This window comes from Giraffa tippelskirchi, chromosome Y (assembly GCF_054371585.1).
Source record: "Giraffa tippelskirchi isolate mGirTip1 chromosome Y, T2T-mGirTip1v1.2.pri, whole genome shotgun sequence".
Taxonomy (NCBI): Eukaryota; Metazoa; Chordata; class Mammalia; order Artiodactyla; family Giraffidae; genus Giraffa; species Giraffa tippelskirchi.
In genome coordinates, this window is record NC_137290.1 from 10,710,646 (window position 1) to 10,736,597 (window position 25,952).

General features: G+C 43.1%; 1 long non-coding RNA gene across 1 annotated transcript in view; it reads left to right on the forward strand.

The window, feature by feature from the left end:
* The first annotated feature begins 9,620 nt into the window (after positions 1-9,620).
* LOC145537778 (uncharacterized) overlaps positions 9,621-25,952 on the forward strand; it is a 46,524-nt gene continuing 30,192 nt past the window's right edge. Inside the window, exons 1-3 of the long non-coding RNA XR_014076421.1 lie at positions 9,621-9,706; positions 11,745-11,848; positions 16,489-16,581. This is a non-coding gene — a long non-coding RNA (uncharacterized LOC145537778). The remainder of the gene's footprint in view (positions 9,707-11,744; positions 11,849-16,488; positions 16,582-25,952) is intronic.

Sequence of the window (25,952 nt, forward strand, 5' to 3'; positions counted from 1 at the left end):
TTATTCAGACAAGGATGGCCATGCCCCCCTAAAAGGGATCTGTGGCACCAACTGCGGACATTTTTGGGTAGAGACAGGGGATGTTGGTCAACCTCCTGCAGTGCACAGGACCACCCCCACAGCAAAGACGGATCCGACTCCCATGCAACAGAAGCACCAAGCTGGCCGCTTTGACCCCTCAGTCTTGAATCCCTGATACTGCATCAGCAGAGTGACAACAAGGATTTAGATGTTCTTTCCTAAGAATTCCCCTTCCAATGTAGGGGGTGCAGGTTTGAGGCCTGGTCAGGGAGATAAAATCCCACATGCCTTGTGACCAAGAAAACCCCATAAAACAGAACCAATATTGAAAAAAATGCAATAAAAATGGTCCACATTTAAAAAATCTTCAAAAAATAAATAAATATTGCTTCCTGAGAGTCAGATACCAACCTGAGTGAGTGCTTTTGTATATGAGACACTTAATTCTCCCAACCACCCCAGGAGGCAGGACCCATTTTATCATTCCCCCTTTCACAGATAGAAAAATGAGACACAGAGGTTAAACAATTTGCCGAGGTCTCATACATGGTGCTGAAGACGACTCCTGAGAGTCCCCTGAACAGCAAGGAGACCAAACCAGTCCCTCCTAAAGGAAATCAACCCTGAATATTCATTGGAAGGACTTATGCTGAAGCCGATGCTCCAATACTTTGGCCACCTGATGCGAAGAACTGACTCGCTGGAAAAGACCCTGATGCTGGGAAAGATTAAGGGCAGGAGGAGAAGGGGAAAACAGAGGATGAGATGGTTGCATGGCATCACCGACTCAATGGACATGAGTCTGAGCAAACTCGAACTAACTTAAATACAATCTTTTTGGTCTCCCTTATATGCATTGTACATCTACTTCAATTATTTAGGAAAAGGGTACCTTGACCAGAAATAGTGTCCATGTTAAAAATAAAGATTAAGGACCCTCCTTCTGGGTCACCAGTGTTTGTTCTTCTTTGATAGGAAGACTCCCTTCCCAGGTGCCTGGTCCACACTGACTCGATATGTATGTGCTGGTCTCTCTTTTAACACTGAAGAAATATAACCCCCCTGACTCGTTTAATGTTTTTGTTCTGTTGTTTTGCAGTGGCTGAGTTACGTCTGACTCACTGTGACATCATGGACCGCAGCACACTAGGATTCCCTGTCCACCATCTTCCCGAGTTTGCCCAAACTCACGTCCATCGAGTTGGTGATGCCATCCAACCATCTCATCCTCTGTCAACCCCTTCTCCTCCCACCTTCCATCTTTCCCAGCATTAGGGTCTTTTCCAGAGAGTCAGTTGTTCACATCAGGTGGCAAAAGTATTGGAGTTTCAGCTTCATTCATTCCAATGAACTGAGGGTTGATTTCCTTTAGGATTGACTAGTTTGATCTTCTTGCGGTCCAAGGGACTCTCATGAGTTTTCTCCAGCAACACAGTTCAAAATATCAATTCCTCAGTACTCAGCCTTCTGACAGCCTTTGTTCTGACAATATATAAAACCGTGCTGAAAACTTGGAGCAGCTTGTCAGAATAATCTGGGGAGATGACTTTCAGGTTGGCCATGTTTGGCTTATAGAAATCAAGACTTTTTTCTATCATAAGTAAACACAACTCTTCTCTCTTCTTATTATCAGTTCAGTTCAGTCACTCAGGCATGTCCAACTCTTTGCGATCCTGTGAATTGCAGCACGCCAGGCCTCTCTGTCCATCACCAACTTCCGGAGTCTACCCAAACCCATGTCCATTGAGTCAGTGATGATATCCAACCATCTCATCCTCTGTCATCCCCTTCTCCTCCTGGCCCCAATGCTACCCAGCATTAGGGTCTTTTCCAATGAGTCAACACTTCGCATGAGCTGGCCAAAGTATTGGAGTTTCAGCTTCAACATCAGTCCTTCCAGTGAACAATCAGGATTGATCTCCTTTAGGATGGATTGATTGGATCTCCTTGCAGCCAAAGGGACTCTCAAGAGTCTTCTCCAACACCACAGTTCAAAAGCATCAAGTCTGCGGTGCTCGGCTTTCTTCACCGTCCAACTCTCACATCCATACATGACCACTGGAAAAACCATAGCCTTGATTAGATGGACTTTTGTTGGCAAAGTAATGTCTCTTCTTTTAAAAATGCTATCTAGGTTGGCCATAACCTTCCTTCCAAGCAGTAAGCGTCTTTTAATTTCATGGCTGCAATCACCATCAGTGGTGATCTTGGAGCCCAAAAAAATGAAGTCTGACACTGTTCCCATTGTTTCTCCATCTATTTCCCATGACGTAATGGGACCAGATGCCATGATCTTACTTTTCTGAATGTTGAGCTTTAGGCCACCTTTTTCACTCTCCTCTTTCACTTTCATCAAGAGGCTCGTTAGTTCTTCTTCACTTTCTGCCATAAGGGTGGTGCCATCTGCATATCTGAGGTGACTGATATTTCTCCTGGCAAACTTGATTCCAGCTTGTGTTTCTTCCAGCCCAACATTTCTCATGATAGACTCTGCATGGAAGTTAAATGAGCAGGGTGACAATATACAGCCTTGACATACTCCTTCTCCTATTTGGAAGCAGCCTGTTGTTCCATGTCCAGTCCTAAGTGTTGCTTCCTGACCTGCATACAGGTTTTTCAAGAGACAGGTCAGATGGTCTGGTATTCCCATCTCTTTCAGAATTTTCCACAGTTTATTGTGATCCACACAGCCAAAGGCTTTGGCACACTCAATAAAGCAGAAACAGATGTTTTTTGGTACTCTCTTGTTTTTTCGATGATCCAGCAGATGTTGGCAATTTGATCTCTGGTTCCTCTGCCTTTTCTAACACCACCTTCAACATCTGGAAGTTCACGGTTCACCTATTGCTGAAGCCTGGCTTGGAGAATTTTGAGCATTACTTTACTAGCATGTGAGATGAGTGCAATTGTGTGGTAGGTTGATCATTGTTGGCATTGCCTTTCTTTGGAATTGGAACGAAAACTGACCTTTTCCAGTCCTGTGACCACTGCTGAGGTTTCCAGATTCACTGGCATATCGAGTGCAGCACGTTCACAGCATCATCTTTCAGGATTTGAAATAGCTCCACTGGAATTCCATCACCTCCACTGGCTTTGTTCGTCGTGATGCTTTCTAAGACTCACTTGACTTCACATTCCAGGATGTCTGGCTCTAGGTGAGTGATCACACCATCATGATTATCTGGGTCGTGAAGATCTGTTTTGTACAGTTCTTCTGTGTATTCTTGCCATCTCTTCTTAATACCTTCTGCTTCTCTTAGGTCCATAACTTTTCTGTCTTTATCGAGCCTATCTTTGCATGAAGTGTTCCTTTGGTATCTCTAATTTTCTTGGAGAGATCTCTGGTCTTTCCAATCTGTTGTTTTCCTCTATTTCTTTGCATTGTTCACTGAGGAGGCTTTCTTATCTCTCCTTGCTATTCTTTGGAACTCTGCATTCAGATGGGAATACCTTTCCTTTTCTCCTTTGCTTTTCACTTCTCTTCTCTTCCCAGCTATCTGTTAGGCCTCCTCAGACAGCCATTTTGCTTTTTAGCATTTCTTTTGCATGGGGATGGTCTTGATCCCTGTCTCCTGTACAATGTCACGAACCTCTGTCCATAGTTCATCAGGCACTGTGTCTATCAGATCTAGTCCCTTAAATCTATTTGTCACTTCTACTGTATACTCATAAGGGATTTGATCTAGGTCATACCTGAATGGACTAGTGGTTTTCCCTACTTTCTTCAATTTAAGTCTGAATTTGGCAATAAGCAGTTCATGACGTGAGCCACAGTCTGCTCCCGGTCTTGTTTTTGCTGACTGTACAGAGCTTCTCCACCTTTGGCTGCAAAGAATATAATCAATCTGATTTCGGTGTTGATCATCTGGTGACGTCCACGTGCAGAGTCTTCTCCTGTGTTGTTGGATGAGGGTGTTTGCTATGACCAGTGCGTTCTCATGGCAAAACTCTATTATCCTTTGTCCTTCTTCATTCTGTTTTCCACAGCCAAATTTGCCTGTTATGCCAGGTGTTTCTTGACTTCCTACTTTTGCATTCCAGTCCCCTATAATGAAAAGGACATCTTTTTTGGGTGTTTGTTCTAGAAGATCTTGTTGGTCTTCATAGAATTGTTCAACTTCACCTTCTTTGGTATTACTGGTCAGGGTATAGACTTGGATTACTTTGATATTGAGTGTTTTTTCTTGGATACGAACAGAGATCATTCTATAGTTTTTGAGACTGCATCCAAGTACTGCCTTTCGGACTCTTTTGTTGACCATGATGGCTATTCCATTTCTTCTAAGGGATTCTTGCCCACACTAGTAGATATAATGGTCATCTGAGTTAAATTCACCCATTCCAGTCCATCTTAGTTCGCTGATTCCTAGAATGTCAACGTTCACTCTTGCCATCTCCTGTTTGACCACTTCCAATTTGCCTTGATTCATGGACCTACCATTCCAGGTTCCTATGCAATATTGCTCTTTACAGCATTGGACTTTGCGTCTATCACCAGTTACATCCACAGCTGGGTATCGTTTTTGCTTTGGCTCCATCCTATCATTCATTCTGGAGTTATTTCTCCACTGGTCTCCAGTACCATATTGCGCACTTACTGACCTGGGGAGTTCATCTTTCAGTGTCCTATCTTTTTGCCTTTTCATACTGTTCATGGGGTTCTCAAGGCAAGAATGCTTTAGTGGTTTGCCATGCCTTTCTCCAGTGGACCACATTCTGTCTTATTATAAACTACTATTATTTTCATTGGTGCTGCTTGGATACACAGCAGGATATCCGAAAAGGACACCTGAGTTCACCTGGAGTCTACTTTGGACCAGCGCTCAGTACCAAGCACGGGCCCTTTGAGCCCCTTCGCCATCACAGCACCCTCAGGTGACTCTGTGAGTTTTCCCTTGTATCTGTCGTTCAGTCGTTAAGTCGTGTCTGACTCTTTGCGACCCCATGGACTGCAGCACGCCAGGCTTCCCTGTCCTTCACTATCTCCCAGAGTTTGCTCAATCTCATATCTGTTCAGTCGATGATGACATTCAACCCCTCATCCGCTGTCACCTCCTTCTCCTCCTGTAATATCTGGATCTCCTTATATTAAGTGATGGTCCACTGAAGAGAGAGATGATCCTTTTTTCTAGGCAAAGGACCTAGGCGGAAGTTCCAGGTAGGAAGGCCTGGAATTTTGGTGTGAACCGGGTTGGCGTTTTTTTTTTGTTTTTTTTTTTTTAATGTGGCTTAAAAAACATGGATGGACCTAGAGATTGTCATAACGAGTGAAGTAAATCAGACAGAGAAGGAGAAATTTCATATGGCATCCCTCATATGTGGAACCTAAAATTAAATTATATAAATGAAGTTACAACACAGAAAGACTCTCACAGAACAAACTTATGGTTTGTTCTTATGGATAAACTTACGGATAACCAACAAAGTCCTACTGTATACCACAGGAAACTTTGCTCAATGTTACGTGGCAGCCTGGATGGGAAGGGAATTTGGGGGAGAATGGATAAATATATACATACGGCTGAGTCCCTTTGCTGTTTACCTGAAACTATCACAACATTGTTAACTGTTTATACCTCAATACAAAATAAAAAGTATTTTTTTTTAAGTTGTATAAACGTATGATGACTGAGTAAAATATTTGCATGGGAGTAAGAACCACAGGGTAATACCATGTTCAGGGGGATGATTTTCCTTTTTGTCTTAATAATATTTTCTTTCAGCAAATAAAAATCAAGATTCAAATGTGCATAAATTGCTTTTATATGATTACATATTGTGACATCTTAAATATGTATGAATATATAATCCCTTTATCTACTCTTGCTGCTCTGATTTTAACATAAGGAGTTAGAAAACCTTTTAAGACAATGTAACCTCCTACTTATGATCTCTTAAGAGGTGCTGCTAATAAATCGAACTGGAAGTTTTTAACTTTTTATTGTATATTGCAGTATAGCCAATTAACAATGCTGTGATAGTTTCAGACGGACAGCAAAGGGACTCAGCCACAGATACACATGTATCCATTCTCCCCCAAACTCCCCTCACATCCAGGCTGCCACTGAACACTGAGCAGAGTTCCCTGTGCTCTACAGCAGGTCCTTGTTGGTTCTCCATTTTAAATACAGCCGGGTGTACATGTCTGTCCCACACCCTCTAACCATCCCTTCCCTGCATCCTTCCCCTCAGCAACCATAAGTTGAACATACAGCTTTTTCACACTTGACTTCGTGTCGTTCCCCTGGCAGGCACCCTAGACAAGACACTCACACATAAGAAAATATTTGTGAGTTACCTTCAGCCTAGAAAATAAGAACAAGGGAGAAAAACAGATCCAGAACAATATATGAATTTCCAAGAAGTTGACGTGCACTTAAGGTATGTGTGTGACTTAGAGGTGGGAGTCTCCTGACCTCTGGATGTTTCATGTGGATTTTGAGAAAAATGTCTGCTTCTTTAATTAAATGGAAATGTACACAACAGAGAGTGTTGCATCAAGGCTGACATTTAGTGCATGACTCCCTGAGACATTCCAAGTTGGGTTGTTGACCTACTTTTCCTCTGGACCCCAAGCTGTGTTAACTCCTCACTGACTTCTATTCTGGAATCAGCGATCCCTGTTGGGAAAACCCTTGTTGCTTCCACCTTATCTCCATTCCTCCCTCAACCACTGTTATTTCTTACCTTTTAGGTTGCTGTGGTTGTTCGTCATCAATTCATGTCCACTTCTTTGCTATCCCACGGACTGCAGCACGCCAGGCTTCCCTCAACTTCGCCATCTCCCGAAGTTAGCTCAAACCCAAGTCTATTGAGTCAGTGATGCCATCCAAACATCTCATCCTCTGCCGCCTCCTTCTTCACTTGCCTTCAGTCTTTCCCAGCCTCAGGTCTTTTCCAAGGAGTCCACGCTTCACATCAGGTGGCCAAAGTATTGGAGCTTCAGCTGCAATGTCAGTCCTTCCAATCAATATTCAGAGTTGATTTCCTTTAGGATTGACTGCTTTGATCTCCTTGCAGTCTAAGGGACTCTCAAGAGTCTTCTAATAAAATTGAAGCCAACAGATATAAACTGCCTGTATGGATCTCAGACACCACTTTAATCATTTGACATGTGATGGGGTTCAGGATACCTCACCCCAAAATATGGCACCTGGCATATTGAAGGTGAAGCAGTTTGAGAAAACAGCGGAAGGAAGAGGTTCACTCTCTTCCCCTTCCCCCTTCTTCCATGAAACAAGCCATAATCCCATCATGGGAGAGGTACCCTGCCTATAGCAGGAGGAAAGGAGCATTCTTATCTCCAAAGGGTGAGGAACACTTCCAAGAGGAAGCCTAACACACAGGCCTTGCTAAGTTTCTGCCAGCTTATTACACTCACCTCTTATTCCTTAACCGATCATATTCTTCCACAACTGTCCCCACCTCATCAAACCTAGTTTGAAATACTCAGGTCTGTTTCTTTAGGTCTTCATTTCCTTAGGAAGGCTCCTGTGTCACTTAAAACATATTAAAATAAGTTGTAAGCTTGTCTCCAGTTAATCTGTCTTTGTTGATTCATTTTCAGACCCACCCATCGACCCTCAGCACGTAGAAGAAAAGATTATCCACCTCTACATGTTATAATCCTTATATTTAGTAACTTGCTGTCCTTTTAGTCTAGAAGGACAGACTGCGGCTCAGGGAGCTTGAATGACCTCCAAATTGCAGGTTTTCAGATACAATACATAGAAGGGCCCTTCTGGGGACTCGCCCACACCAGGGGTTTGTGAGATGCATGTGTATACCTAAAATGTTATCCCATAATCTCAGGTCATAGGTTTCCTCTTAAGTTCTCTTCCTGGAGTTTTCTAGTTTTGGTGTTGCATTTGGGTGTCTGATCCACTTTGAGTTAATTTTTGTCACAGGTATAAGGCCAGTGACAAGAATATTAACCATTATGTCATCATAATCATAATCCACATCACCATGCCTAAAATACTTATTGCACCTTTCACTATACTTTCCCTACATATCTTGAGGCCCTGATAAATGTTCTTTAGTTAAATACAAATGGCTCCTCAACACAGGAAAACATATTCTACCCTGCTCCTGAAAAATTTCTCGACCCTAGTTTTGGAAAACCTGAAAAAGCATCCTATAACACTGAGAATGCAGGTTTCCTCACACAGGCTGGTGGGGGTCTGATAGGCAAGCGTCTATGGAAGGCAGCTTAGAAATCTCTGTCAAAATGACACACACATGTGCACTGTGGCTCAACAATTCCACTGCAGGGGTTTTTCTTCCCAGAAGGTTTTACACAGCAGCAGGACTGCTGAAGTTCATAGTTTTGCACAGAATACTGGTAGCAAAGGGCTGAAAACAACTCAACCACCCAGTAGTCAGGAATGGGTTAAATAAATCAAGTCACAACAACAGTACAACAGAATTCAAATAGCTGTTCAGAAAAAGTAGACAAATTCTCTTTGTACTGATATGAAAAGGTCTCTGAGATGGGAAAAAATGAAGGCATAGAACAGTGGGTACAGTCTGCCACCTTTTGTATAAAAAAGGTAGGCAATGAGACCATGAGTATTTTTGCAAACTAAAAATATTTCTACTCTATTTGTACAAAGTTACAGTTACACATAATATGAATCGGTGTGTCATCATGATATACGTGTTATAGTTGATCAGTCGTGTCTGACTCTTTGAGACCCCATGGACTCGACAGTCCATGAAATTCTCCAGGTACAAATACTGGAGTGGATAGCCGTTCCTGTCTCCAGGGGAGCTTGCCTACCCAGGGATCGAACCCAGGTCTGCCTGCATTGCAGGTGGGTTTTTTACCAGCTGAGCCACAAGGGAATCCCAAGAACATTGCAGTGGGTAGCCTATCCCTCCTGCAGCGGATCTTCCTGACCCAGGAATCGAACCCGCGCCTCTGGCACTGCAGGCGGATTCTTTACCAACTGAGCTTCCAGGGAAGCCTTACATCACTATCAAGGAAGTATATATATTACTTAGCTACACATTTTAAGCTACAGTATATACCACATTGCGTCACATTATAGGTTGTCTTACATCGTCACACTTATTTAGAAAATATATTTTTTATTTTAAAATATTTATATCTATTACAGATAAATATCTACCGAATTTATACTATAGATATTTATAATACTTATCAATGATAACGACATGTATGTGTGTATAATGCACACATGTATATACGCACATATCTCTATTTACATATACATAAAGACACTGTGGAAGGACACTGAAATCATGTTCACGCTTTCATAATTATTCATACATATTCAAGTAATTGCACCGGTCACCTGAGTGTTCCGTGGTTTTATAGCATGAGAATTTGGTCGGTGGCACACACAAAGTGAGAAGGCTTTTCACTGCATACTGTTTATTTTGAAACCGTTTTAAACCACGTGCTAACTACTGCCAAAACTCGTAAAGCATCTAAAGGAAGTAGTCCTCCGGCCCCTCCCAGCCCTCTCTAGGCCGCGTGGTCCTCGCGGGCCCGCCCAGCGGAGCCGGCCAGAAGCGGCCTGCGTTTTCTGCGCGGCGCTTTCTGCACCGGCCGTCCCACAGGGCGCATGCGCAGACCGCTGGTAGCGCCTGCCTGGCGGGTTTGCGCTGCAAGACCGAGGTGCAGAGGTTTGGTCAGGCGAGGGTGTCCGTCTGCGAGGTGAGCGCGCGGCGGCCAGGGCCCGGACGCGAGGGAGGGGCCCTGGGGGTGAGGGCCCGGCTCGCGGGCAAGGAGGCGCGGGCGTCCTCTCAGGGACGCCGGAGCAGACGCTCCTCTTCGCGGGGAACTCGACGGAAAGGGAGGCGCGAAGTAGCGGCCCTGAGAGGAAGGGGTGCGGGAGGCCGCGTGGGCCAGGTCAGCTCTGAGGAGGACGCGGCGGCCTCCCTGTTGCTCATGCCCTGGCTTCCTGCCAATGCTTCCCCCGGAAGGCCTTCCACCCGCCCTCCTCCTCCCGAGGAGTCGCACCTTCCTCCCCGTCCCAGGACCCCACAGACCCTCCCTTTTTAGGGCCTCTCCGCTCTCACCCCCAAGAACGCGTTCCTTGTTCCCTGAGGACCCTCCCCGTCCTCCTCTCGGATCCCTGCCCTCTCCGTCGAGGACCCCACGGGCCTTCTTCAGACACACCTGTTGGCCTCCTCAAGGACTCCGGCCCTAGAAAACCCTCCTTCCCCCTCTGAGGACCTCCCTTCCCTTCCCGTCCCCCTCCCGCCCCGTTTGGAGGATAAGTCTCTATACAGACTGAAATTTAAATTCTGTCAAAATTTTACTGGTCTCTTAGAAACTCAAAGTTACTTGATTGGAACTAAGGGCATCTCACTGGTGATAGAAGAAAGCCATTCTCTCCTGATAGCCCTTTGAATGAAACTGATACTAAATCAAAGCTTTGTTTGTGTGTGTGTGTGTGTATGTGTGTGTATATATATATATATAGACAAGGAGAGAAAGGCAAGGGTACAAGACGTGGATGTGGACCAGTGGGATGGGTTGATTACATTGAAAAATATAAAGAAGTAAATTTGAAATAAACATGAGTGTCATGTATGGCTGAATGATGATATAGCAAGGATTATGATCAGTCCAGTTTTGTGCACCTGCATTCATTAAAAGGATTTTGAAGATGCTAATAGTAAACATGTTGGACACTTAAAATGTACTACATTGTACATATTTTATAATAGTGCTTTACCTCTCTTAGTAGTTCTTCAGATAGGTATTACTCTCCTTCCACAGATGAGAAGACAGAGGCACAGGGAGGTTGAATAGCTTAACCTGTGAACGTGTTAGTCGTTCAGTCGTGTCTGACTTTTTGACCCCATGGACTGTAGCCTGCCAGGCTCCTTGCCAGTCGAATTCTCCATGCAAAAAAGACCGGAGTGGGTTGTCATTTCTTTCCCCGAGGGATTACGTCTGAGCCACCAGGGAAGCCCAACTTGCCTGTGGTCCACAGTTATTAATAGTAATTGGCAGTCAGGATTTAGACTTCCGTGGCTGGCTCCAGAGTCTGTCATCTTAGTAATTGTGGCCGTTAATAGCACCTCCAGTGGATATAGGGCATATGGTCCCACAGAATTTTTAAACTTGGTCAAAGACACAGCCTTTGATGGAGCTGAAATTCAAGAGAAGGGAAAGAGCTTGCTAGGGTATGAGAAAGAATCTATAGAATAGTGAAAGGTACTCTTGGGAAGAGACCACAAACGAGGAAGGACTTCAGGTTTCCTAAGGGAAGGTGGTGGTTCTCTTCTAGATCCCTGAGTGAAAAAGATGTAGTAATAAGAGTTGTGGTCTTTTTTTTTTTTTTTAATACCTGCTTTGTGCTCCACATATGTAATGGTTAACCCTTACAGGCGCCCATAGAATTAGAGAGATCATTGTAATTTTCATGTTACAGTTGAGAAACTGAAGTTCTCTGGTGACTAAATGGATGGTGAAGCTAGGACCATTGATAGAAATAAAGAGGGAACTTTTGCTTTATTTGGAAGGCACTGAAAATCCATGGAAGCATTTAGAGGTGGGAGATAACCAAACCTCTTTTCTGGAATTGCCACACTGAGCTGAGAAATGATTTTTTTGGTCTTTCTCTTGTCATAGGAAGTGCTGCTTCTGCCCATGGCAGGTGAGGGGTTGGCAGGCTACTCTCTGTGTCTGTGGGTGCTGCCAGACTGGACTCAACTCTGTGGTCATTCCTTCTCCCTTCTAGATTTCTCTGCTTAGAACTCTGTCCTTGCAGAAGAGAGAAACACAAAACACTACCAAAAGAAGGACACAAAGATGTCTGACAGGAAGCCATTTGTTAGATCTCAGGTGAGTCACGTTTTCTTCTGACTTAGTTCTGCAGTGTGAGGAGCTCCCCTTTCTGATTTCTAGACCTCCTCTATCTAATTAAACCTCCTCATTTCCTTAAAGTCTTTATATAAACTTTACCTAACTGAGCCTTTTTTACCCTGGCTGCTGTATCAGAGTTTTCTTCTGACTCTTTGTTTTTGCTTTCCTGCTTTTTCTCACACTTACTGCCAGCACCACATATGACATCTTTAACATTTTCTCTCTTTTCCTATCTCTTGAATTAACTTTTCATTGCTTATTGTTCCATTATCTCTCCACTTTTGACTTAGTCAAAGCAACCCTCATGTGATTTGTACTACTATTATGCTCCTTTTCATATACGAAATAACTGTTGTGAATTTTTAAAAATTTGCTCCTTCATGTTCTTGTTAAATCATGTTTTGAAACCTAGAAGAAGCTAACGTGCTGCACTTCCTTTAGAAAAAAATTCACGGGTGGGGTGAAGCTGTTTGACAATTAGGAAAAGAAAGTGTTTAAAAATGCTCCTTGAGGAAGAGCTAAGGGGAAAAGGGTTGAGAAACGTTGTTCTAGATGATCTGTTCCTGAGAATAGCCCTCTGTCCCTACAGTGTCCGTGTCTACGATCCCAAGTGAAGCTGCCCACAGAGACTACTGAGGTAATAAAAGAGAATTTGTAAGTGGGTATATTGTTGCAAACTGGGGGGCATCTGCCCCATCTAAGGGGCAGCTATGACTCAGCTTCAGCTGATGGCGCCATGTGAGAATGTGGACCCAGATCTCTAGATCTTCGGATTTTTAAAAGAGAAGTCAAAAAATCCAACTAATAATATGAATTATACTAATATTTTGGTGTTGGCAACTAACAAATTTTGAAGAAAGAATAAAGAACACATGTGGGCCAAATAAACCCCTCTATAAAAGCTGGGCAGTCAGTACATGCTCTCTAGTTCATTGATCTGCATAATGTTTCCGTGAAAACACAAAAGATGTATATTAGTAAAATGGGTATCATGGTCTTCGGTAGTCTTCCAATACCTGCTTTTTACATCCAGCTTTCTGTTACCAAGAATGTTGCATGTAATTGTAATTAATTAGTTTGTATTACTGGATTTTTCTGAGGTGTGATTATGTGTGTGTTAGTCGCCCAGTGATCATGGCATCTGGTGCCATCACGTCATGGCAAATAGATGGGGAAAGAGTGGAAACAGTGGCTGACTTTATTCTTTGGGGCTCCCAATTCACGACAGATGGTGATTGCAGCCATGAAATTAAAATACATTTAGTCTTTGGAAGGAAGGTTATGACCAACCTAGACAGCGTATTGAAAAGCAGAGATGTTCCTTTGTCAACAAAGGTCCATCTAGTCAAGGCTATAGTTTCTCCAGTAGTCATGTATGGATGTGAGAGTTGACTGTAAAGAAAGCCAAGTGCCGAAGAATGGATGTTTTTGAACTGTGGTGTTGGAGAAGACTCGTGAGAGTCCTTTGGACTGCAGGGAGATCCATCCAGTCCATCCTAAAGGAGATCAGTCCTGGGTGTTCACTGGGAGGACTGGTGTTGAGGCTGAAACCCCAGTCCTTTGGCCACCTGATGCAAAGAGCTGACACACTGGAAAAGACCCTGTTTCTGGGGAAGATTGAGGGCAGGAGGAGAAGGGGACGACAGAGGATGAGATGTTTGGGTGGCACCACCAACTCCATGGACATGAGTTTGGGTAAACTCCGGGAGCTGGTGATGGACAGGGAGGCCTGGTGTGCTGCAGTTCATGGGGTCGGACAGAGTCGGACACGACTGAGTGACTGATCTGAAGTGAACTGAACTGAGTGACTCAGTTGTGTCTGATTCTTTGCAACCGCAGGGACTGTAGCCTGACAGTCTCCTATGTCCATGGAATTCTCTAGGCGAGAATACTAGAGTGGGTTGCCATTCATTATACCATGGGATCTTCTTGACTGAGGGATTGAACCTGGGTCTCCTGCATTGCAGGCAGATTCTTTACCATCTGAGCCACCAGGGGAGCCCCAATATCATCATACATTTATCTCTTCTACCATAAATGAGTGTTTGGGTCTTGCCTAGATTTTGGAGGTTAGAAGACAGTACACATGAGCAGATACACCTAGGAATAGGTATATTTCTGGACCCAAAAGTGGTTTACCAATTTACATTTCCCTGGAGGCTCAGACGATGAAGCATCTGCCTGCAACGCGGGAGACCTGGGTTCAATCCTTGGATCGAGAAGATCCCCTGGAGAAGGAAATGGTGACCCACTCCAGTACTCTTTGTCTGGCAAATTCCATGGACAGGGGAGCTTGGTAGGCTGCAGTCCACGGGATCACAAAGAGTCACACACAACTGAGCTCACACACAACTGAGCAATTTCACTTTTAGCATCTTTTAAGAGGTCTCAAAAGTCCACCGGAGAAGGCAATGGAACCCCACTCCAGTACTCTTGCCTGGAACATCCCATGGATGGAGGAGCCTGATAGGCTACAGTCCATGGGGTCGCTAGGAGTTGGACACGACTGAGCGACTTCCCTTTCACTTTTCCCTTTCATGCACTGGAGAAGGAAATGGCAACCCACTCCAGTATTCTTGCCTGGAGAATCCCAGGGACGGCGGAGCCAGGTGGGCTGCCGTCTATGGGGTCGCACAGAGCCGGACACGACTGAAGCGACTTAGCAGCAGCAGCAGCAAAAGTCCACATTCTAAGATTTTCCTTGGTGGCTCAGTCAGTAAAGAATCTGCCTGCAGTGCAGGAGATGGAGGTTCAATCCTGGGTCAGAAAGATCCCCTGGAAAAGAAATGGGAATCCGCTGTGTAGTATTCTTGCCTTGGAAATCCAATGGACAAAAGAGCTTGGCTACAGTGGATGGGTCTCAAAATTTTGAGTCAGGCACGACGGAGCAACTACACCACCACCACCACCAGGAGTCCCCCTTCTCGACAGTATTTGGTATTGTCCAACGTCTTAATTTTTGTCAGTTGAATGGGTATAAAGTCATACTTTGTCATTTTGAAATGCATTTTCTTATTATAATAAGATCGCCCATCTCTGCATATTTATGAGCTGTTTGTGTTTTGTGGATGAGTCACTGAGGCTTAACCTATCCACACTCACAGAGCTTGTAAGAGAGAACCAGAATGTAAACCCAACTGTCTCTTTTTCCTGGGATTGGGGTATACTGCTCAGCTTTTATTTGCATTTTTCTCTCTTTATTAAGGAACTTAAAAGGATCTTTCTCCTCCCACACAGATCTCTAGAAATTCGCAGCAGGAGCTGTCTTAGAAATACTCCCACTTCTCTCAGACTTCAAGACAAAAGAAAGATATGCTTATTTTTTCTCTTTCTTTGCTATGTTTTAAATTATGAAACTATGATAACACATTTACAGGAGGCTTGGAGAGTTCAGAACAAAGTTACATATAGTTCCACTATGTGGTGGTTGGTGGTTTAGTCGCTAAGTCATGTCCAGTTCTTGTGACTGCATGGACTGTAGCCTGCAAGGTTCCTCTGTCCATGGGATTCTCCAGGCAAGTATACTGGAGTGGGTTGCCATTTCCTTCTCCAGGGGTCTTCCCGACCCAGGAATCAAACCCAAGTCCCCTGCATTGTAGCGAGATTCTTTACCAGCTGAGCTATGAGGGAGCTATGGGGGAAGTTCTACTATAAATTACAATTATTTTTTAGTAGATAAATTACAATTTTTAGGTGGACTTTCAATATCAAACTCAAAAAATTAATGGAATGAATAAAGGTAGAAGTCTATAGTAGATCTGAAAGGCAGTATGAACCAATTGAACATAACTTCAGATTTATATAGTTTTGACACAACAAGAGAATCCAAATTCTGTTCAAGTTCCCATAGACTATAAACTAGGAGACCCTGGAACATATCCAGGAACATAAAGTGCAAAAATGTCATGGCCTGAAGGTATTGAAATCATATACAAACTGTTCTCATATCACTGTGGAATTATGTTAGAAGTTAATACCAAAAGATGTTAGAAAATAGCCCACATATTTTCAAGTGCAGTGTGACGTTTCCCAAGAGAGATCTTTGACTTAGCCATCGAAAGCCTCTATAAAGTTAGAAGACTGAAAGAAACAAGAGGGTGATTGCAGAGAAGAAAACATTTTAATGAGAAAGACTTAAAGGAAAGAAACCCTTGTAGGTCCCTGAAACCTTTGGATTAGAGTCTTTCTGCTTGTCTGAATGTGTGCTTCATGGTCAGTCCCCTCTTATCAGGCACCTTTCCCCCTCTTTGGGATAATTCCGGATTTCAATCATTTAGGAGTATATCTGGTATTTCAGGAATTGGTGACTTTTGAGGATGTGACTCTGGACTTCAGTCCAGAGGAATTACCCTAACCTCAGTGCTTCTCAGAGGAAGCTCTACCGGGAGGTGATGCTGGAAAATTACAGGAACCTGGTCTCCCTTGGTAAGCCGTGATGACCAAAATTGTTTCCAGACACTGGCATATGTCCCTAGTGGCAGAATCTTTGGAAACAGGCTTTATTTTTCTTGTGTGTAAATTTGCACTTGCCTGTTATCTCAGAGCCTTTAGAAACCAGGCTGGGAGTTCCTGAGGGTACAGGACAGAACCCCCAAGTTATAAGTCTCCTTCTTCAACAGGGTACCAGTTCCCTAAACCTGACATTATCTCACAGCTGGAAGAGGAGGAGTCACATGCTAGGGAGGAAGACGGGAGCGCAGTGACATGTCAAGGTGAGAACGGGATCTTGGGGAGAAAACCCTGCTCAGTGAGCTGGGGCTGGGAGCTGGTCCTCAGAGCCCACTCAGCTTAGGCAGAGGGCCGGTAGGTGCTTTCACCTTAGGGGCTCGTGTGGCCACGCCACATCATGCTCACTCAGTACTTCTTTTGTCTCCTCTCTGAAGCTTATCTCTTCCTCTCCTGCTCAGCTCCAGGGAGGCCAGTTTTCCTATCTTCTAATGTTCAAGCCCCTGCATTCATTTGTGCCTTTCCCCTGACAGCTAGAAATCAGAGGTCTTTCCTCTGTCACTGAGAAAAGCGAAAACCTTGGTGTGATACCACTGCTCTTTCCAGCCCTCAGGGAGTTGACTTTATAAAGCACACATCAGGTTCTTACCACTCCGAAAAGAAAATCCAGACTTCTAGCAAAACATTTAAATCTGTCCCAGTCTGGCCCAAAAGTCACATCCAGCTTCATCTCTCACAGATATTCCTAGTAGAACCCTATATTGCTGCTCCCCAGGACTGTGTAGTTTCATAGTCAGTGTCTGCTCAGAATAAGCTTGCCACCCATTTCACTGCTTGCTGAGCCCTAATGCCTTCCCCTGCCTGATCTTTTTCTGTTCCCAAATGAAATTCCCCAAACTCTCCTTTTGTACATTTATAGCCTGATTAGAGTCTCTATACAGACTTATGAACATCCAGGTGGATAACGCTTTGCTCAGAATCAGCATTTAGTAAATGTTGAATTGAATGGGTAAAACGAGAGATTGGGAGCCAAGAAAAGAGTTGAAATTCTCTTGCTTTGTTCTGAGTGAGAAGGTGTTGACCAGGGTACTCCAGTGTTTCCCCAATACTCCTACAGAATTATAATAGGGGTTCTTTACCAGGAAAAAAAAAAAAAGTGTTGCCAAACAAGATCAGTTCAAGAAATGCTACGTCTTACATCTCCCCTCTTTGAGATCTGAGATGCTGGTTAAGGGATCTGAAGAGGCCTACAAGAGTGAAAGCTGACTTGCATCGTACGGTATGTCCCGGATTGACCTGACAATAGAATCCCTTTATGGCCACAGTTATATTAGTTCCTCCACACCGCAGTGATGTACCAAGCATGGTCTGGAAGTTGCAGCCAAACCCCAGTCCCCCCTCTTTCTCTGGTTTCCTTCTCATTCTCTTGTCGGTGCCTCTGGCATCTTTGTCAATGTTCAGTCCTCCTAGATGGTCTTTTCTATCAAGCATGGTCTGGAACTTGCAGCCAAAACCCAGTCCCCCCTCTTTCTCTGTCCATAAGTGCATGGATTTATCCCTGGGATTGCTATTCCGTTCCATGGATCTATGTGTCTCTCTCTGTGCCAGTCCCATACTGTCTTGATGACTGTTGCTTTGTAGTATAGCCTGAAGTCAGGCAGGTTGATTCCTCCTATTCCATTCTTCTTTCTCAAGATTGGCTCTTCGAGGATTTTTGTATTTCCATACAAATTGTGAAATTATTTGTTCTAGTTGTCTGAAAAATACCGCTGGTAACTTGATAGGAATTGCATTGAATCTATAGCATCCTTAGGGTAATGTGCTCGTTTTCACTATATTGATTGTTCTGATCCATGATCACGGTATATTTGTCCATCTATTTGTGTGTTTGATTTCTTTCATCAGTGTTTTATAGTTTTCTATATGTAGGCCTTTTGTCTCTTTAGGTAGATTGAGTTTTGTTTTTTGTTTTTGTTTTTTATTTTAGTTTATTTATTTTTTAAATTTATCTATTTTCGTTGGGGGCTAATTACTTTACAGTATTGTAGTAGTTTTTGCCATACATTGACATGAATCAGCCATGGGTTGCCATGTGTTCCCCATCCTGAACCCCCTCCCACCTCCCTCCCCATCCCATCCCTCTGGGTCATCCCGTTGCCCCAGCCCTGAGCATTTGTCTCATGCATCGAACATGGAATGGTGTTCTGTTTCACATATGATAATATACATGTTTCAATGCTATTCTCTCAGAACGTCCCACCCTCACCTTCTCCCTGGTTTAACAGGGAGTCCTTAGACATCATAAATGGACTACTTTCATAAATTCAATATCTTTCAAGATTTTGAAATATCACCCATTGATGATGATTTGAGAGTATTGCAAAAAATAGTGGAAAAGCGCAGGCACCTGGGAATCATGTTTCATATGGGTCTATCTGAGCTCCACCTAGCTGTGTGACATAAGTGCACAACCTCACCTCTGTGCTTTATAGCCCTCATCTGTAAAATAAGGATAATAATGATTCCTATCTCATTAGACTATTGTGAACATTTTTCAAACAATCCATTAAAACACAGAAGTGAGTAATACATAATAAATACTTGATTAATAGTAGTTTTTATTACTGTTAATACTAAACAGGTAGATTGAGGTTTTTAAAGGCGTAAGCCACACTTCTTGCATGGCTCTGCAATAAAACATACTCTGCTTTAAACTCTAGTGTTTCGATATTGCTTGGCCCAAGGTTGTTGGGTACAGGGGTATTAGGTTACAGTAACACCTTATCTCTCAAGTCTATGGAGGTTAACAGACTCTCTTCAGAGAATGATTTCAAAACCACATACACTCATAAAAGTATGAGCAGTTTTTTCTTCTGTGTAAAGCAAGTTAACAGACACTGAGAGCTCTCCCAGTTACCAGGTGAATTTAGGACAAAGTGTGACAAAGGCTGTCATCAGGTCTTACTTGAGGGCTACTTATTATTTTGGAAACTTTGTCATGAACTGATTTGCTAGGATATATAGACAGAGTATATCTTTTATCTTTTCCATTGTTTAGTAGTTTGCTTCTCATGCGCGTCACATTATGGTTTAATATGTGCATACATTTTCATATTATAAAATATAGGGAATGCCATTCTTGATTTGGAAAGTTTGTGGTGAGATATTCACAAGTGAAATGCAGAAAATTCCGTATTTCATTCAGGAAATCTACATGCGTGTATTCAGATGTGAAATACCGAGTTCCATGCTTCACGTAGAACACTTTTGCCCTCATGTCAAAATGTGATACAGACATGGAATTCTCTCTGTAGAGAGAGATTTATACAGAGATGCTAAGGCCAGCATCCCGCCAAGGGCCACGGCTCTCCATTGCCAGAGGAATTGAAGTCTGCCCATTTATTGTACAGAGGCCCTTTCAAAGTGATTCTGTTCTCCAGTTTCTGGAGCCCATTATACAGAGTGAAGTAAGCCAGAAAGAAAAACACCAATACAGTATACTAATGCATATATATGGAATTTGAAAGATGGTAATGATAACCGTATATGTGAGACAGAATAAGAGACACAGATGCATAGAACAGTCCTATGGACTCTGAGGGAGAAGGTGAGGGTGGGACGTTCTGGGACAATAGCATTGAAACATGTATATTATCATATGTGAAACAGAACACCATTCCATGTTCGATGCATGAGACAAATGCTCAGGGCTGGGGCAATGGGATGACCCAGAGGGATGGGATGGGGAGGGAGGTGGGAGGGGGGTTCAGGATGGGGAACACATGGAAACCCATGGCTGATTCATGTCAATGTATGGCAAAAACTACTACAATACTGTAAAGTAATTAGCCCCCAACTAAAATAAATAAATTTATTAAAAAAAAAGAACCAGAAAAAAAGAAAAGCTTTAGAATAAAGTTCAGGGATATTTAAAGGACCCATTATTTACAAATGCTTCCCAGTTTTAAAGATTTCATAATTTTATTAGGAGGATGGTTGCAACTCAAATCTGCTATGTTAATAGGAATGTTTAGAGATGAGAATTTAGTTTTAGATGTAAAAATGCTTCATGGCCTAACCTCATTTTATGCATTTAGTCTGCTCTGGCAATTGTTGAAGAACTTGGTGTAAGGATTTCTTTGTTAATATCCTTATCTCCTCTTAGAAAATGGAAGACAAATAATTTCTTATCGTGAGCGAGACTGAGATTATGTACCCAACTGGTTAAAACATTAAATCGTGCACTGTCTATTCAAGCAAGTGCAGCTGCCTCTGCCACATATAGTCTCTTTCTGAAGAGCTATGGTTAAAATTCAAGTGCTAAGTGCAGCTTGTCCCCTCCATCTGAGACTTCCATGAAAAAAACAAAAAGATTTTCCTAACCAGGCCTCCACAGAAACATGAACAGCCATGAAGGAGGCAAGGAAATCTATCTATTAAATCTATGAATGTATCAGAAAGCAGGAGCAGTGAATAACTTACATTTTCTACTGCAGAAGCATCAAACAAATACATCTTTAAAGTGTAGATTTCTCAAGAAAGTGAAATTTAGAAAAATCTGGCATTATTCAACAAGGGAAGCTCTTTTTATAACTTAGAAAATTTATTTTTTATAAACACAAAACACTGATTTGAACTATGGAGAATCTGGGTGGAACACATACTCAAATTACCTCTGCCACTCTGGTGTTAACTTCTGTGTGTTGCCCTTCTTTGGACAGGGATTAACTAAGATCTTCAGTTGGCTGAGTCCTGCATTGTTTAGTCTGAGGACTTTGTTTTTAAAAAATGAATACTATTTTTATAGCTTTTTCTTGTAAGTCTAAAATTGTTAAAAATAAAGTTAAAAAATACCGAATTTTAAAATATATGGAGAAAGTACTACTTCTTGTATGCTTTTAGGTTTAAAAATTCAAAAATGATGTCAAATACTTCAAAACTCTTCCATCTAAAGTATAAAACAAAGGCATTTATAAAATTTTAAATATATTGGCCAGTTCTTAGAAGTTATGGAATGAAAGTCTATTTCATTTAACAGTAATTTGAATCTCAAAGACAAAATCATTTACTTAAAAATCTGGGTTGTCATGTAATGATGACATACATTTCATGGGAACTGTAATGGTTAGTTCTTAGAAATAAAACTTACACGGAGTGAACGTTCTCTTGCAAACAAGTAAGAATCACCAGCTAATATGTGCTTTATACATGTTTAAATCTGACCTGATGACAAATCATTAGGTACTAATACCTTTACCTGTTACTTCCATCACCCTAGCTTCTTCCATGAGCACAGAACATAAATTGTAAGGGAAATAAAATACCTCAGGAGTTTATCTCTAAATATTTACTTTCTAGGTAGTCTGCAGTATATCATGTCTCTCCTTATAAAAATGAATACAGTTAGGAATTAAGAACATAAGCTATACATAAGCTATACCTCAAAAAATTAACAAAAAACTGTATCACATTTAAAATTATCCAGCATAGCCATTGACTACTTTTTTTTTTTTCCTATTCAACTATATCCTGAGTAGAAAATGCATAGTGTTACCCACATGACCTTGGATAATGCCAGATGGTTCTGCAAAATTATTGTGTATTTAGTAAGTGTGTTTTAGAGTAAAACTGAAAGCCAAGATGATTATTTCATAGATTGTCCATTTAACAACATAATTGACCCTAAGTGTTCAACCATACTGAACTGCCTAGTTCCAGTGAACAGAAACACCCTCAGCGTCCAGGGCAATCCTTTAAAACATGAATGAGTTGTTTCTCAGGAAAGCCAAGAGACCCAGTGAAACACTGTATGTACGGTGACTGAAGGAGCCACATTTCATCAACACTCTTCTGTGTCCTGTGTTTTATTTACAGCTAACAGTTCAGCTAGTGAATACACAGAATACTGTCCAAATATTACTCAGCTTCATTCACTATCTGTGGTAAAGTGATCTACAGAAAACAAAGACGTCTCTTTTCTATAGAGAGAAACAGAATCTCTCTCCCATTCTTGTTTTCTTATACATCTCTCCACAGAATCATACTCTATAATCATAATCTATTATTAAGAACAGCAGCCTAGCAAGGTCAACTTCGTTAAAATAAAGTTTAAAAACTTACGAGTCACTGGGGAAAAAAAAAAGTAAAAGTGGTTCTGTTCTCATCCAGCCTCCAGGTGAGAACACACCCCAGCCTACCCCATCAGCCCAGGCCTGTGGGACTGGGAAGGGTGAGATCAACCCAAGACACCCTTTTAAGGAGTGATGTTTCAAACTGGCATACACTGGATGTAGCAGGTGCTTATGCTACAGTGCCATCAGTCTCCCAAACCTTACAGAAAAGGGCAAGCTGTGCTCATGTGCCTGGTCATGTTGAGGATAGAATGGTTCTGCACTTGAGAGAGACAGAAAACCCTTTGTGGCTGGGTGTCCTAGGGGCTGTGCATAGCCCCTCTTCTGTGCCTGGGGATCTGGCCCACTCTTATTTCTCTGCTCCTTTGCATCCTCCCTGACTGCCCCCAGGTGCTTTTTTCCTGCCTCTCCTTTCTGCTCAGGGATCCATGTTTACACTTACAAGCCTGTTTACACTTCCAGCTTGCTCTGTCGCTGAGATCCCTGGGCTTTTTTCCATGGCGTCAGTGCTTCTGCTGCCCTGTGATCTTTATACCTTACACAAGCTCTTTCACGTTTTCAGTGTCCATTCTTCCATCCCCCAGCCAGACCAGTTCAGACAGCTCACACACACATTTGTGTCAGCGCATATGTGTGTGCATGCACACCCCCACACACACACAAACAGTCCTGAAAAGAAACTTCACACATGCACAACTATTTGTTTACTTGTCCAGTATAATGGACTTTGGTAAGCACCCCTCTTTTTTTGGCCTGGTTGTTTTTTATTTCCACTCACTAGTTGATCAACTCAGCGTCCTCTTCTACTTCTATGATACATCCTAGAAGGTGAATGGGATTTGCTCATGAGGGGAACTGACATGCAAAGAGGTTGGCAGGGTTGGAAGTCCTCACTGTGGACGGTTGAGTGACGTGTGCCTGTGTTCTCTACTCCCATCGCATCGGACTAGTTCACAGCACCAATCACGTTGGCAAGATAATATTCCCTGGGCTTTCCTTCCAGAAACAACAAAGAAATAGCAAGGGGCTTTGAACTTGAAATTGATCATGCACCCCCTTTCCCCGGGCTATAGAAGGTCACTGAGGACAAGAATTCTTTAACAACTTCCTATTCGCAGAAAGGCAAGCCCCAACTCCTACTACCTGGGTGATGCTTCACTTAAAATCATGAAGAAATACTGCATGGGTAATGTCAGTTTAACGATCAAAGCAAGAAGTGGTAAAAGTCAATGTCCTTCATTTCTGCAGCAGCGTTTATAGAACACTTAACAAGTCAACCCCAAATCTTTTCTGACAGATGAAAAATTTTCTGACAGATGCATTCCTGCAACATCTTTGCCCTTTGTGATCCTAATTAATATTCTCACTTCAACGAGTGATAATCTTGCCCCACGGGCATTTCTGTAAGTGTGTGGGTATTGTTGTTTCCAAACGTGGGTCACTGTTAACTATTCCTGCGATAAAGCATTTCTTGCTGTTCACAAATATCGCGTAAGTCTTTTAAAAAGTCACTATTCAAGGTGTTGGAAGCATTTGATCCAGGAATGAAAGAAAGGGTCGAATTCACACACAGTCTAACAAAGACACACAAATTTAAAACAAAAAAGGGAATACAAGCAACACAATTCATGTATGTTGAATAGGGCCATGCAAGAACTGACACAGCTACGGCAGCAGAGCTGTGCATAATGGCACAGGCATGGGTGCCACATCAAAGAAGACAGGAGGCATAGGCAGACCCACAGGAAGAAACATCAGCTTACCTTCATGGGCAAACACAACGGAGACACCCAATCTTCATTCTAAACAGAGGAAAACATGAACACATCCAGGGAACAGGAAACAAATGCAGCTCAGGGTGATTGAGCCAGAATGCTCTTGAAATCATCAGTAATCCGCTAAGTCTCCCACACATTGATATTCAGTGGAAGAAAACCTTACACAACACGTCCAAGTGCGCAGTCAAATCTAACAGCACCTAGACCTTAGGGCCCAAGTGAAAGCCCGAAAGACACTGGGACACAAGTCATGGCAAGTTTCCAGAGAATGACCATCAAGTCAACCACACACAGTTCAGTTTCACTAACCGATCCATGACTATCTCTGCAGTCTTCACTCCAGGACAGGTTAGAGCTAAAGCCATCCCTGGTACTGAAGCACTGGTACTGAAGGCAGGAAGTATTAGGCATTGGGGAACCCTGTCCTTAACTTGTCTTGTCTTTAAGTTCTTTGCAATGCCTAACTAAAACTTCTGAATGTGGATAAATACCATGCAGCCCCTAGAATGAGGCCAGTCTAAGGTCCCCCAAACCATGCACCAATATGCCATCCCACACCCACTGCAGAGTTACTACAGCATAATTTCTCCTTTGCTTTGTTTTGAACTGGCGCTGAAAAAGACAGGTACCAGCCTGCCAGAGCCCCAAGGGTTCTTTGAAGTTTACAGAATAAGAAAGTAAGAAGACATGTTTCCAGTGTTTGCTGGGCTGCTTGTACAGAAAGCACCCAGAGAAGGCCAAGCCTTGCCTTCTGGAACTGTAGATGCTCCTCTGCAGAAGGGGCAAAGCGAGGGTGCAGATATTCAAATGCAAAAGTTGGCCCTGAGCAGGAGATCTCGTTCAGTGCACCTTGAAGGGGACATCCATAAACCCATGAACGTTGATGTTCATCCTTTACCCTTTGCCCTCAAAAGAGATGCTGCTGTAGGGAGACAAGCTGTGGAGTGAGAACTCCATGTGGGACAGATCCATCACCCTCAGGCATGCCCACGTTGGAGCCATTGTATCTGGGGCAAGAGGACAACAAGGGAGGACAAACGCTGAACTCTCCCTACTCCCTCTGTGCCAGTCTGTCCTTTGCCCGATCCAGAGGTGGACGTGATTCCGGAAAGCAGCCATCTACTTGGAAAGGGCCACCCTAAGTGCTGACCAGTCCCTCGGTGAGCTCCGTATGCCCCAGGTGTTCCTATTGGCCCTTGGCCCACAGAGTAGTGACAAAGCCCCAGAAGAAGGTCCCTTGTGGTTGAAAACAGTCTGTGCTGAGACATTCAGCAAGGAAGGGACACTATTACCAGAGGGTTCATGAGAAAACGGTTATTTGTACACCTAGGCCTGACAGAGAGCCTTGGGCACAGAGCTTAAGCCTTCCTGGGAAAAGGGATATTAACCACCGAGCCATCATGGGACACAGAGCGCATGGCTGGGTAGGCTGGACCTTGCCTGTTTACCATCCCCACTCCCCTGACTTCTGCCCCTGCAGACTTTGTACCTAAACTGAGTTCCTGGAAAAAAAGAACAGAGTTCACATGAGCTCAAACAGATACGATGGGATCTGTTTTTGTTTGTCTCTCTGTTTCCTGGCAATTGATCTTTTCCCCTGGTCACTTTTGCCAGAAACTAATATCCTTACTGCCTTCCCACCCCCTCACTTTCTCCCTAGGCCACAGCCCCTCCATATACCTTACGCCCCCATCCCCTAAGATGTTACCTGGAACCCTAGCTCTGGGA